This window comes from Cinclus cinclus, chromosome 5 (genome assembly GCF_963662255.1).
Source record: "Cinclus cinclus chromosome 5, bCinCin1.1, whole genome shotgun sequence".
Classification (NCBI taxonomy): domain Eukaryota; kingdom Metazoa; phylum Chordata; class Aves; order Passeriformes; family Cinclidae; genus Cinclus; species Cinclus cinclus.
The window spans coordinates 43,048,659-43,061,604 of NC_085050.1; positions in this window are offsets into that span (position 1 = coordinate 43,048,659).

The window sequence follows — 12,946 nt, forward strand, 5'->3', positions numbered from 1 at the left end:
CCACAGGGTCACCTGGACTGCTGGCACTGCCTGCAGTGGGGGACTGCCTGCCATGGGGCTTGGCATTCGCTGCCCTCCCCTTCCACCTCCTCTGTGCTGGGAGCTGAGCTGAGGGTAAGGGAAGTACAGCCTTGCTCTCTGCCATGCCTGACAGAGCCTGGGAGGGCATACACATGCTGTCCCTGCTCCATATCCAGCACAGACCTCCCATGGAAACCTGAGGGTCAGGAACTGGCAGGATGAGCAGGAGGCAGTGGAAATCAGCCAGTGCACAGCAGTGACATGAGTTCTCAGGGTCTAATCGACATCTAGAGTCACTTGAAGAAGACACCTACCTCCATCTGGCTTCCATGTCCCTTCATTGTCCTCTTAGACCTATAGACTAATCCCTTACAACCCATTTTTCCCAGAACAGTTAAACACTGTGCAGAATGGTAAGACTCATGATTCCTCAGTCCAAATTAAAACATCCCCTTGCATCACAGATGTATCTGCTGTTAAGGACACTTTCCCCTCTGGCCATTCAGAAGCAATCACTGTCCCACCTCGAGAGACTTTAAATGCTGGGACCAAAGTCCCTTCACGGAGGGCAGCTCCAGTGACCTGGCAGGTGCCCTGCCTGACTCCCTACACATACCGCATTCACACAGATAAGATTTCCTTAGCAGCTCAATCCCAGGTTTCCCAAGGCAGGGGCTCAGACCTCCAGTTCCTCTAAGTAATTTTATCATGGTGAAACAACAGACAAGCTCAAGCTTGTGCCTTGGAGAAGGGAACTTAGTTTTGCTGAACAAAGGGAACACTGGGCTTTTATACCCTGAGGCTGGGGTCTTCCACCTGAGACCTCAGCTCCTGCTGTGTCTCTGAGTGTCTGGTCACCTGGCTGGGCCAAAGGTCCTTATCCACTTTGCTGGGCAAAGGGGCAGCACCAGGTCACAGCCTCTTACCTCAAGCTGTCCTCACCCAGGGCTCAATCCTCAGCTGCACCCTGAGCTACCTGCGCAACATGGATTCCTAAACAACTGCCTTAGAGTTAAGGGCCTAGCAGCTCCTACCTCTGGCCAAACCTGGCAGGAACTCACCTCTGAGATCACAGAAGTCTGTCAAAGCCAAGGTATTTCAAAACCATAAGTAACTTACATTATGAAAACTGTGTAGATGTTTCCAACAAAATTTTGACTTGCTGAAAAATTTCCAATGAAATCTGAGAGTTGACTGTGCAGCTGTGAGTTATGAAAAAGTTAAAAACATAGCATGGACTTACTTGGGTTGTAATTGCATCTCAGTTAGTTATCTGCTCTAAAAAATCTTTTCCTTCATTAGAATTCTTGAACAATAAAAATGCTCAAGAAAATGTTCCAAAAAACGTTCCCGCTGTAAATGCACTGTAAGCTTTGTAGCTAACTAGGAAAGAGATCTGTAACTTGTATTATGCCATTTGATGCATTCCAGAAATAATTTTCCAATAACATTGAAACAGAATGGCTACATTGCATGTAGCAAACAGAAAGTGCTTTGGGGATTGATCTTTAAGGGTTTACCTTCCAATTCTTCCTGCAAAAGTGGTGTCTCTGGCTCTGATGCTCCTGCAATGGATGTGCAAAAATGAATGCATTTAGCTCCATAATGGCCCCAAAACATGGTTTTGATTCCCACATAAGCCATGGCTTGCTGATTTCTTGGGTTTACAAAGCTTGCAGGGATACATTTTCCTGACAGTTTAAAGGCTTACTACATAATTGTTTTAAAGGGCATGATGGCTGCACGCACTTAGGCTTATCTCAAGATATCTTTCCGCAGGCATGGAAGAGACAACATCTTCTGTCCTGTGTACCCTGCATGTCCTGAGTGTGGCAGGTCCACTGAGTGAGAGATGCCTGAAATATCTATGGAGTCTAATACCTTAAAGAGAAGACTGCACTCAACCATAGCTCAGGTGAAGATGTTGGCTTTGTTAATAGCTCTTTTTCTGTACTGTTGCATCAAACTTAGTTGTCAACAGTGGATGCTGTAAACAAAGCCAACTCTGTGCTAAGGGAGGAACAATGACACTCTCTGTCCAGAGCCAGAGAAAGGGCCAGCCAAGACCAAAGAACTCAGCCCAAGAATCAGGTCTCCCTATTTGCTAAAAGAGAGGCTTCCATCCTTCCATGATGATTGTTTACATGTTCCTTCCATAGGGTTTAGGAAGCTGTCCTGACCAAGCACCTTCACTCAGAGCAGCAACAGAGGGAGCATGACTGTCAGAAGTCATTCACAATTATCTACAATTTCTTTCCATCCTTAAGATGGAAAGAGACGAAGGAAATCAGTGAAATTCATTAATAGGACTATATCAGTTACTTTTCTCTACTTACTTACCAGTTACTTTTACAATCTGCATCTGTCTCTCACTTACTGGCTTGCAGATACTTTGATAGCAAGCCACAGAAACCATTGCAGCAAGTATTTCACCAGTACTGGGGAAACTCTCAGGGAAGAGGAGTACAAAATAAGTACAAAATTTTTACTCTTTTTGCTTTCCGCATTTATTTATTTTGGACTCACTGGACTAGACCGCAACTAAAACTTTATGAACGTAATAAAATTCCCAGCATTCTCAGACATGGGTTGTGATGTTTATATATTAAGCAGAATACAAAAGTGTATTTATTAGAAGACTGGAAGTGCTTAGAGATGCTTGAGCTCAGGCAAAGCATAAAACACATATAAGAAATGTTTTCAAACTTAACACAGGTAAAATCAAGCTAACCAGATGACACATCAAAACCAGAAGTGTTTGAGAAATGCTGTGCTCCTCATCACAGAGCCATCCCACATAGTCACAATGCTGGAGTACAGGAAATTCGTTATTTTTCAATAGATGTTATTTATTTATTTGCATTGTTTTGCTATGTCTAAAATACAGCCTTCTCATTATGGTAGTGGTAGTAACTACCAACACTAATAAACAGAAAAATTATATATTATATTATATTATATTAATTATATTATATTATATTTATTATTTATATTATATTATTAATTATATAATTTAAATACTATTATACTTTCTTTTCTGTCTTCATGAAACACACACTATTCCCTGATTCAATAAGCAAGATGTACTGTTTGACTCAAGTCGAAGGATAATAGGTCTTGGCAGCAGATTAGGCTTTCTATGTCTGTAAATAAGAAAAAACTAGAGGGAATATATGCTGGGATTTATTTCTGCCAGGAAGAGATAAACAGTTCTGTCAATATACAGATAATCCCACCTCCCCATCCATCAGATAATTTACCTCCACATCTCTATCTTGTCTTTGTCCATCTCTAGTCCACCTCATATTAAAAAAAAAAACCAAACCAAAACAAAACAAAACAAGAAAAAAGTTATGTGCTCATTTGCTCATTTTCCTCCTGTCATGCATGTTTGTTTTACTGATTTCAGCATTAACTTATTTTGATACTTCCTGTCACTGGAAGACTTCTCGCTTTCTCTCCCCACAAGAACAACATACATTTTCAATTTAGGTTATGTTCCCAGCAGATGTTACAGGACATGAGTGTCTTGCTCTCTCTTTCATTAAAAAGGCACTTGTAAGACATTTTATTGTCTTGGATGGAAAATGGTATGTATTGCAATATTCAGGAATCAATCAATATGATTTCATGATCTCTATCTTAAAAAATACAATTACTTAAAAGAAATAATAAAAACCAAGGTCTATGTTACATCTCCCTGAAGAGTATTTGTAAGCATCCTCCAAAGGGTGCTATGGAAGGTAAGGTTTAGTAACTCTGAGGATCTCCCCAACTCTAATATCCACACTCACCCCAAGAATGACTTCTTGTTTTCATGACATTTTATGTGAAAATTCTAAATGCCTGCCAATGCCTTTGGTTCAACACGTGGGCCTCCCAGCTATGCCATGTGCACACAGCTTCATCTGAATTTAGACTGGTTAACTCAAGTCCTCCTGTTCCTGGCCTGTCCAGGGCCACACCACACATCTTCCTTGCAGCAGGAAGACTGGTTTAAAATGGATCAGAGCACCAAAAACCTCAGTACTTTTAATTTACCTAAGAAAGACAGACAAAACAAGTAAGCTCCTGCTTCATTTACTGTCACCCAAGAGGAAGGCCTGAAAGGAAAGGAATAAGACAGGCTGCATTGAAAAATAACAGACAATGAAATCTATAATACAATATACCAGAAAATGGTATGTTACGGTCCCCAAAGATTTTTTCAAAAACCTTTAAACTTATGAACACTAGGAAATTGCTGTTTGTAGTCTTAGGATGTTCACAGTGTCATAGAACCATCTGTTGTCTGATTTCACAAATACCTACTGCTAAACAAATATATGTGTGTATGCGAATGCATCTTTGTGTGTATACTGTACATGCACTCATATTTACTTATTCAGTCCTTTGTGTCAAAACTAGGAACAAAATGAGGTTATACCCTACAGCAAAACATTCAAAAACATAATGTGGAATCACCAGAGCTGCCAAAAAAATCTCTGCTTAGAGAGAAGATTAAATCTTATGAAATGGACAGCAAACCACAAGTTTCATACAGAATGCTTGTTTCCAATATACTTAGATTTTATCGTTCCATTGTTTCTTCCTGTATTATGGAAGCAATTGTTTTTTTTACTAAAGCATAGGTATGTCAGAGCCAAAAGCAATGGGCCATCTAAACCTTCATTTGTGACAGTAAGTTATACAGACATCATAAAATACCTTGATATCTCACCATCTATTCCCAGCCACATAAATCCAGCCGGTGGCTGTGCCTCAGGTCTCCTCATTTTCCATAAATTTGTCTATCTTCTCTTCAGCTGATATGCAGTGCTTTTTATTGCTGACTTTGGAAATTGCTCCATAATTTAAAAACTCTTTGTGTAACAGAAATCCAGCTTGGGTTATAACTGAGGTTGGTGGTTTCCAGCTGATATATTTGGTTTCCTGATTGCACACACTAATTTTCCATTTGTACCTTTCAGTAAGCACTTGCAGAAGGCACTTACTTACTCCTTGAGGTGGCTGCTGGCACCCTGGGACCAACAAGGAGAGGTCAGAAAAAATTTTGCACAGTGCTTACCTTCTCCTGGCCATAGGGTGGATCATGGTGGTAGTCCCACAGTGGGTCAGTTCAGTGATCAGATCCTTCCTTCCTAGCTGCTCCTGGCCCCCAGCAAGCAGCAGCAGAGCTCAGTAGCATCCTGCTCATTCCTGAAGCCCCTAGGATCACTCCCCAGTGATCTGCCTCCCTCCACTTGGATTTATTTGTGACGTTTCTAAGTAAAGGAAACCCAACAGGGGTCACACTGAACTCTGGTCAGTCAATGAAATGATCTAATTTTGACTGGGCACTTGCCACCCTGCCCAGGGGGGCTGTTTTCCCAGCATCTGTGCCCCATAGGGCACACTGTGGCCCTGCTCCACCTGCCAGAGGGATGATGTAATGTCCAGATGATCACAACTGGACGGCCATCCCAGTTTTTTTCCATCTCAGCAAGAAGCAGACATTTTCTCAAATCCCAGGGAAGTGTTGGTGCTTGGCTAGTGGTACCATAAGCTCCTGAGCTATGCAGGCACCAGCAGCCTGTGGAGCCAGGAGCACTTGGGAATTCAGCCACTGGGACTCTAGGCCTAGACACCCTCAACATGGACTTGTTTTCCTTCCTGCAAATAACCTGTTCAGTTTTGTTTTATTTTCATATCAAATCACAGCAAAACCAAGCCTCCTAGCAGTGTGACAAGCTGTCTCCACACCACTCCTGGTACTTGGCTGTGACAATCCCCATCCTGCTGGCATTGGAGCGGGGCTGCCCATTGCTGGCCCCAGTGAGCACATGGCCAGCAGTGAAAGATGGACCCTGCTCACAGAGCCTGCCTGCACACCGAGGGACACCATCCAGGAAGAGGGGGTGAGTGGGCTTCTCCTTCATGGCATTGGAGGGCATTGAGACCAAAACAAAACCAGGTGCAGCAGGAGCAGCTCCAGCAGGTTGGCATTGCAGACCCACAAGCACTTCAGGCAGAAAAGGAGCTGAGGAGCAGTGCTGGGATGTGCAATGGGAGATGAGATTTCAATAATCTGACAGAAATACTGCTTGTATATCTGACAGAAATGTCAGCTTGTAAAAATAATCAATGGGCAGACTAAAATATTCCTACTCCCAAGACACTTTTTTTCCTTTTAAAATTGAAATTTTTCCTTTTTCTGTATATGCTAGTTGTTTGTAGCCTAGGAACTAACATTCTGACATATCTCTATGCCTTTTCAGGCTGTATGTTGCTGTGCACAGAGATCCCTCTAACTTTTTCTTTATGCTCCTGACACTTTTTGGCCTTGACACTCAGGCTTGCCTCTGTACATTTAAACAGTAGCACAAAGCTGGGCTGCAGGAGCCCAAACGAGGCAGATAGCCCTGAGGAGCACAGTGGGATGGCTGAGAGAGTCTGGAGTGCACCAGCGAATGGGAGCAGCCATACTGGGGTGAGGAGATGCAACCATGGCTGCATGGACAGCCATCCATGCTTCCCCATGCCCGGGAAAGAAGGTCCAGGAGGGCAGCCCACCACAGGGATGGAGAAGGAGAAAGACCAAAGGTTATCCTGAGGATAAGGTGGCTCCTTGGAGGCAGAAAATCTGAATTGAGATTATGAACATCCCACGCTTCCCAGCATTTCCCGAATTTTCAATTAAAATAAACCCATTCTGTAACACTGCCAGAGAATGGTTCTCTGAGAAATTTATAACCTGAAGTATAAAGGAAGTCAATCATTATTACTCTGTGAACATTTATTAAGAATATAAAAATGAAATTAAAATTGTCAGATTAGGGAGATTTGATGCCCTTTGTGGACACTTTTATTTCTGGGACAAAGTTGCTTTGCTTCCAAGAAGTCCGATGAATTCATGGATGGGAACTAACTAAAATTATCCACAATGGTATTGTGTAGCACTCATTTTACTTGCTGATAAGTGATATTTTGTAGTTCCTGTGTTAACTCAAGAGACTGAGTTGATTGGCCTGGGTTAAGCCAAAAAACCAAAAATAGAAAACCACAAAATATTTTAACATGTATCTAAAATCATAAATCTGTAATAAAAGCAAAGAAGAGAACCCTCTGTTAACATCTTCTTCATGTAAAACACGTAATTTTTTGAGGCATGCAAATAAAGAGAGTTAATGAGACTAATTTTAAAAAGTAGCTTTTGCAAGCCCAAGAGTTTTTGATTACTTAATATTCAGATTGCTGAAGGATGGGCCGCTCTCAGGAATCCCTTAACTTTTTGATGGCTCAGTGCTGCACATTTACATCCCTGTGAGCTGTGTTGGTCCTGCCTGGAAGAGCCAGCCTTCCCATGGAACTAGTTACACGCTTTCCATGAACTGGTCCCTACAGCTTTTTAACACAGTTTTGCACTGCACCTGTAACTGGATCAATAAAATAAATTGGCACACCAATGCCAAAATCCCTATGTGCTTCTTTCTCCTGAGAAATTCAACTGCTCAATAAAAATGAGCAACAGGAAAAAAAGCTGATGACATACATTATTATACATGAAAAACCACCAGTTTTAGGTGGTTCACCTCTTGATTTAAGTTCTTTCTTAATAGTGCCCGAAGATGTTAGCACCTTGAAATTAATGGTGCTTTCATTTCTAAGCTGGTGTATTTTCCACCTTACTCTAGGCATGTCCTGTGCTCCTGCCCTAGGGTACAAAACTTTACCTCTTTCCTGGTCTTTTAGCAATTATCAATGAACATATAGTAACTATGAAATAAGCAACTTGTAGATCAATCTCTTCTCCCAAGTACATGACCAAGTCAACTGGTAAACTCAGTAATATGTGCATTTCAAGAGGTAAGTTTGGTTTTCAAGAGATAAGTATGTGTCTCTGTATGACATATACTTGAAAAATATCCAGAATGTCTGGAAAAAAGTTACTTTCTAGATGCTTCCGTATGTACTCAAATTTTACCTTTAGATCCCAGTTTTTCAGTTTGCTGTGACATGTACTTTCACCCTGAGAGCTACACAGCTTCTAACACCATCACAGTCTTGGCAGAAAAGTCCTTGTTGATAGTTCTATCACTATAAAATCCACTCATGCTGAGTGAATTAATTACTCACTAAGCTGGCAGTTTTTAGGACAACACAAGGTAAAACCAACCAAAAAGAAAGCCAAATATAAAATTCCAAATAGAACCACAATATATTTTGAAATGTTAAAATAAGAATGAGATAATGTTTGCGGTATTGAATGTAGGTCCTTGGGTGAGTTTTTAGTATCACATTTTGAAAAACATGGCTCATACAGCTTTCTTGCAATGCTTTTCAACATGCATATCAGCCAGTCCCAATAGTCTAAAACCTCTCAGGCCAACTCTGGAAACTATTTAACAGCTGAATACCATTTCTACATAAGCATATAATTTCCTTAATCATAACTGGGAGAACTGTACTCCTTTACCTCTCAGGCCTCCTCAAGCCAGCAGTGCTGGGTGTAGATCTAAGAATACTGAAGAACATCGGCATAGCTCCCAAACCAGCTTGAGCTGGACACCGAACCCTACCCACTGAACCCTACTCACCGAATACTCCCTGCCCAGTCTACCCTTCCTTGTGTCCTCCCTGCCACAGCACTTCCAACCTCATCCACATTCTATGTAGTCTTTGTTCACCTGAGTCACCTCCTTGACCCAGATTTACCAGTTCCCTCATTCACTGGTGGTGTGTGGATGTGTGGTTGTCTGTGTGTTGCCATGTTTGAAGACTTCTTGAAGAACAGAGAAAGGAGAAGAAACACCAGGACACACATTTCCATTGAAGCCATGAGCATATGAACTATGCAGAGACCATGTTTCACTGTTACATTGGTGGCCACAGGATTATACAGTCCAAGTTTTGCTCTTCCAGCTGGTCTCCATTTTTTTTATTCATCTGGAAAATGCTGACGGCCACATAAGAGATGGCAAACAAGACCAATGGATGGAAAGTATGGGAGCCCAAGGATGCTACAGAGGGCTTTGTGAGTTCAGAGTTGTGAATGCCATAAATGCTATCACAAGTTCACTGACACATATTCCAAGTGGTCAAAAAACAATTTCCCCACAGTGACTTGTGACCCATTTTGTAGCCATAGCAATTCTAGGTAGAAAAGTACTCTTGGAAAACTGTATCAGCTTTGTTAGGAGTCACATTTTTTGGATGAAATTTTCAGGGGTCCCTAGTTTTGAGAAGGTAAAAGCATTCTTCTCCTTTTTTTTAGCCATGATTTTCCCTATTGCCTGTTTCGTTTTACACTGGAGACTGTCTGAAGCACACACTTCTACCTGCTGATTTTTAAGCACTCTTAGTTTTGAGACATCTTTCTTCTCTTTTCAACTGTTTTGATCAGTTGATACTTTACTTGAAATCCCTATCTGGTTGCTAACATAGCTTGAAAAGGAAACTGAGTATCTGCAGTGTGGAAGGTTTTGGGTTACTCTCCTCTCAGTGATTATCAGGCCATTTCACATTTGTTCATGGTACCATTAAAATGCTTATAAATGCCCCTCCTCATCCCTGAATTGCTTTGCCTTGCCCAGTTTTAACTCATCATGGCTTTTAACTCTCATTTTTTCCTGCTAGCAGTAATGTAGATTATGTTCTTGTGTAGCTGCCACCTCTGTTTTCCATTTCCAGAGTTCACTTGTTAACATCAGGTTTTTTTAGTTCCTTGTGAAGTCACATTGGCTTTTTACTTGTTCTCTGTATATCTTTTTTCAGAGGAATTTTAATCTGTTGCATCCTAAATTCAGTTTTCTCAATATAATTATCCAGCTTGTTTGCACATCTTTAGATCTGAGGTACTTCTCATTCTATCCAGGCTAGTAATACCCTGATCTAACTAGGAAGTTAAACATGTGCTTAATTTAAAGAACATGTATAATCTGATCCCCGTTCAACACATATACCAATGCCTGTTCCAATGGGGCAAAAATCACATGCTGAAAGTTTCTGTAAATTTGTAAAACTTCTGTTCTTGAAATCTAAGCCTTTCAGTACAACTGCAGCACTTTCTGGCTCCTAAACACTTTTTATCAACTAAACAAAAGGAGATTTGCAATACTCTGCTGTTTTCATCTTTTCATTTTCATAGGACTTGTCACCTTCTGGGCTTTTAGGTCACCACAGTTTTTTACATCCTTTAGAGAAAAGCAACAGCATGTTTTACCATACTGGGATGACAAGCCACCATGTTCTTGAAAAGCAAGAGATCACTTATTCAGTCTAAGCAAAATGAAGCAGACATTTTAGACCTCCAATTTCTGACCAGTAGAATTTACATTTTTGGAAGAATCTGAAGAAATCAGCTATGAAGGCTCAGGCTTACACATCTTCCTTCTGGCTAAGAAACTGCACAAAGCCCATATGCTCTCAGGCCAGGCTTCAACTCAGCTCTCTGTTCAGGTGACTTCTTTCCTTCTTGCAGAAAGTAGCATCTACCATGCATACAGAACTGTGTTTTCATGAGATGAAGGAAAGGGGATCTGCCATCTCCCTGGGGTAATATGTCCGTTACTTGCCATAAACTCTTCTGGAAGAGCAAAGTGATGATTCAGTAGTATAGCACTGTTCTGGTGATTATTTTGTTTGTTTTCACCCCAAACGTCTAAAAATATTCATTTTTGCTCTAATAACCAAATGCAAATTGAAAAGAAATGGTAAGGAAGTGACATAATTGAGCAGCAAATGTTCTTTTTACCAGTCAGCTTTGCATTTTAAATTAGAGGCAATGTAAACATAATGCTTAAAAACTTTGCACCTTGAGACAATCAAGCAGCATTCCTGCAGTCAACCACTTGCAGTACGTACAGCTTCACTCACTGTCTCCTAAGAAAAAAAGTTGTTCTGTGTCATAGCTAAATTGTTGACTTGGGGTAGAATATGACTTTCAGGCAAAAAGCAAAACAGAGCACAGACCTGCTTGATTCCTGGTTTGGTGTCCTGTCATGGGCATACAGAACATGTCAGTTTAAATTATTTTGGGTCTTTACTCTCCCTCTCTCTCTCTCAATCTCTTTTTTTTTTTTTTGTAGGTTTGCCTCATGTTTCAGTATAATCTGTTAAAAATGCTGTGCAGCTTGATATTATCACCAACACCCCAACAGCACTTTATCACTTACTCCCTTTCAAGCAGAAAAGGAATTTTTCTTGGTGTTAAAGGAAATGCAGTCAAGGGCTATGTGGGACCCCTCTGAGAAAAGAACATACCATGCATTTAGTTTAAAACAGGTTTGGAGAGTTTTTAATACAAAAATAAAAGGCTTTATTAACATAGGAAATTATTCAGAAGAATCTGTATGCTACAAAACAGGGGCCTTAGATGCCTTAGATGGTACAATTACCCAGAAAAGGGGAAAAGCTTCCAATTATACAAATAAGGCACAGCACTGCAAAGCTGATAGCAATGTGGAAAGTTACAGAAAGGTATTCGGCAAATTATTCTAGGGAATAAAGGGTGAGCATGTTGCAATCAGCAGCCAAACATGGATAACATGATATTTAATGTATTAAAGATGTTTAACATTTCTTCATAACAAAATAGAGTAGTCACAAAGTACTGATTCCTTTGGGTATCACAATTCTACAAGTTTGAAGACAAAGAATATATCAAGTTTCCTTCTCATTATAATCTCCATGTAGTAACCCTGAAGTTGGAGAGAGAGGTGAGAGTTTATGGAAATATGCCTTCAGTGAGGGAGAGGCAAATATGCTTTGGATTGCTTGAATTTCTTAAGGGCAGAGTCTGCTGACTGAATAACTGCAAGTATTTTATCTCGTAGGGATGAACTAAAAGAAAAATTGGTATTATATTAAGTAATCTGAATATTATTTTGTAACCAGGACTGACCTTTAAATTTATCCACTTTCCCTATCAAATGTTTTCGTCCAAAAATTAATTACTGAGTCATTCTTTTCCTGTTTCATGTAAATACTGGGTTTTTTTCCATTTTCAGAGTTTTTTGTGTTTGCATGAACTATTCCTGTTTCTCCATGCTAAGGCAATTTAGCCACTAAAAAACCCCAAACAAACATAGAAGGGACACTACAAAGTAGCCAGACATCAGGTGTCAGAGGAGAATTAAAGAATTATAATACTCTCTGGGCATTTATTTGCCATCATTTACCTGATAATTTCAAAATACTTTTGAGCCATTAAAGCTTTACAACATCCCACAAAGTTGATGGTTTTAATCTTCTTTCACAGACAGTAAAAATGATAAAGAAATAGCTTAGCCCCTGTGCTGTAGGTCATATGGATAGTAAGAGAGAGGTGCTATAAAAAAGGTGACAAGGCTATAGTGTTCCAGCCATTAGCCAACACCATCTCCTTCTGGAATGAGCAGTCAGTAACATGGCTGTCTGAGGGGAATGGGGAAATCACTGCAACTTCTTGAAAATTATTAGACAAGGCAGCTTTTTCTAAAGACTGGAGGGGCAAAGGTGAATTCTGAATCACATTGTGTATCTTTCTACATTAAAATTAAACCAGTCAGGTGCTTAGATGGTGCTCTAAACAATAGAGGGGATGCATGAAAGAAGAGCCTGCTTCTTGGCATCTGCATCTCCCAGGAGCTGTGGGGGTACAAAAAGCCCATGTGCGCAGCAAGATCAACAGGAGCACCAGGACACTGAGGGGGAAGGAAATCTCCACTATGTGAAGGCATGTGAGCAAGCTTTTGTGGGCTGCTGTGTCTGGGGTCCACAACCTGCAGCACTGTTTGCTTGTTTGCTGGGTGAGGCTGCCACCAGTGCCAGGTGGGGCAGCTCAGGGGTGAGAACACAGCTGTACCTGCGCTGTACCTAGAGCCACTCCATCCATCCAGTCCAGTGCCACACGAGGGTTCCTGCAAATACAACTCACAGACTGGACTTGAGGGCATGCATGAAGCTA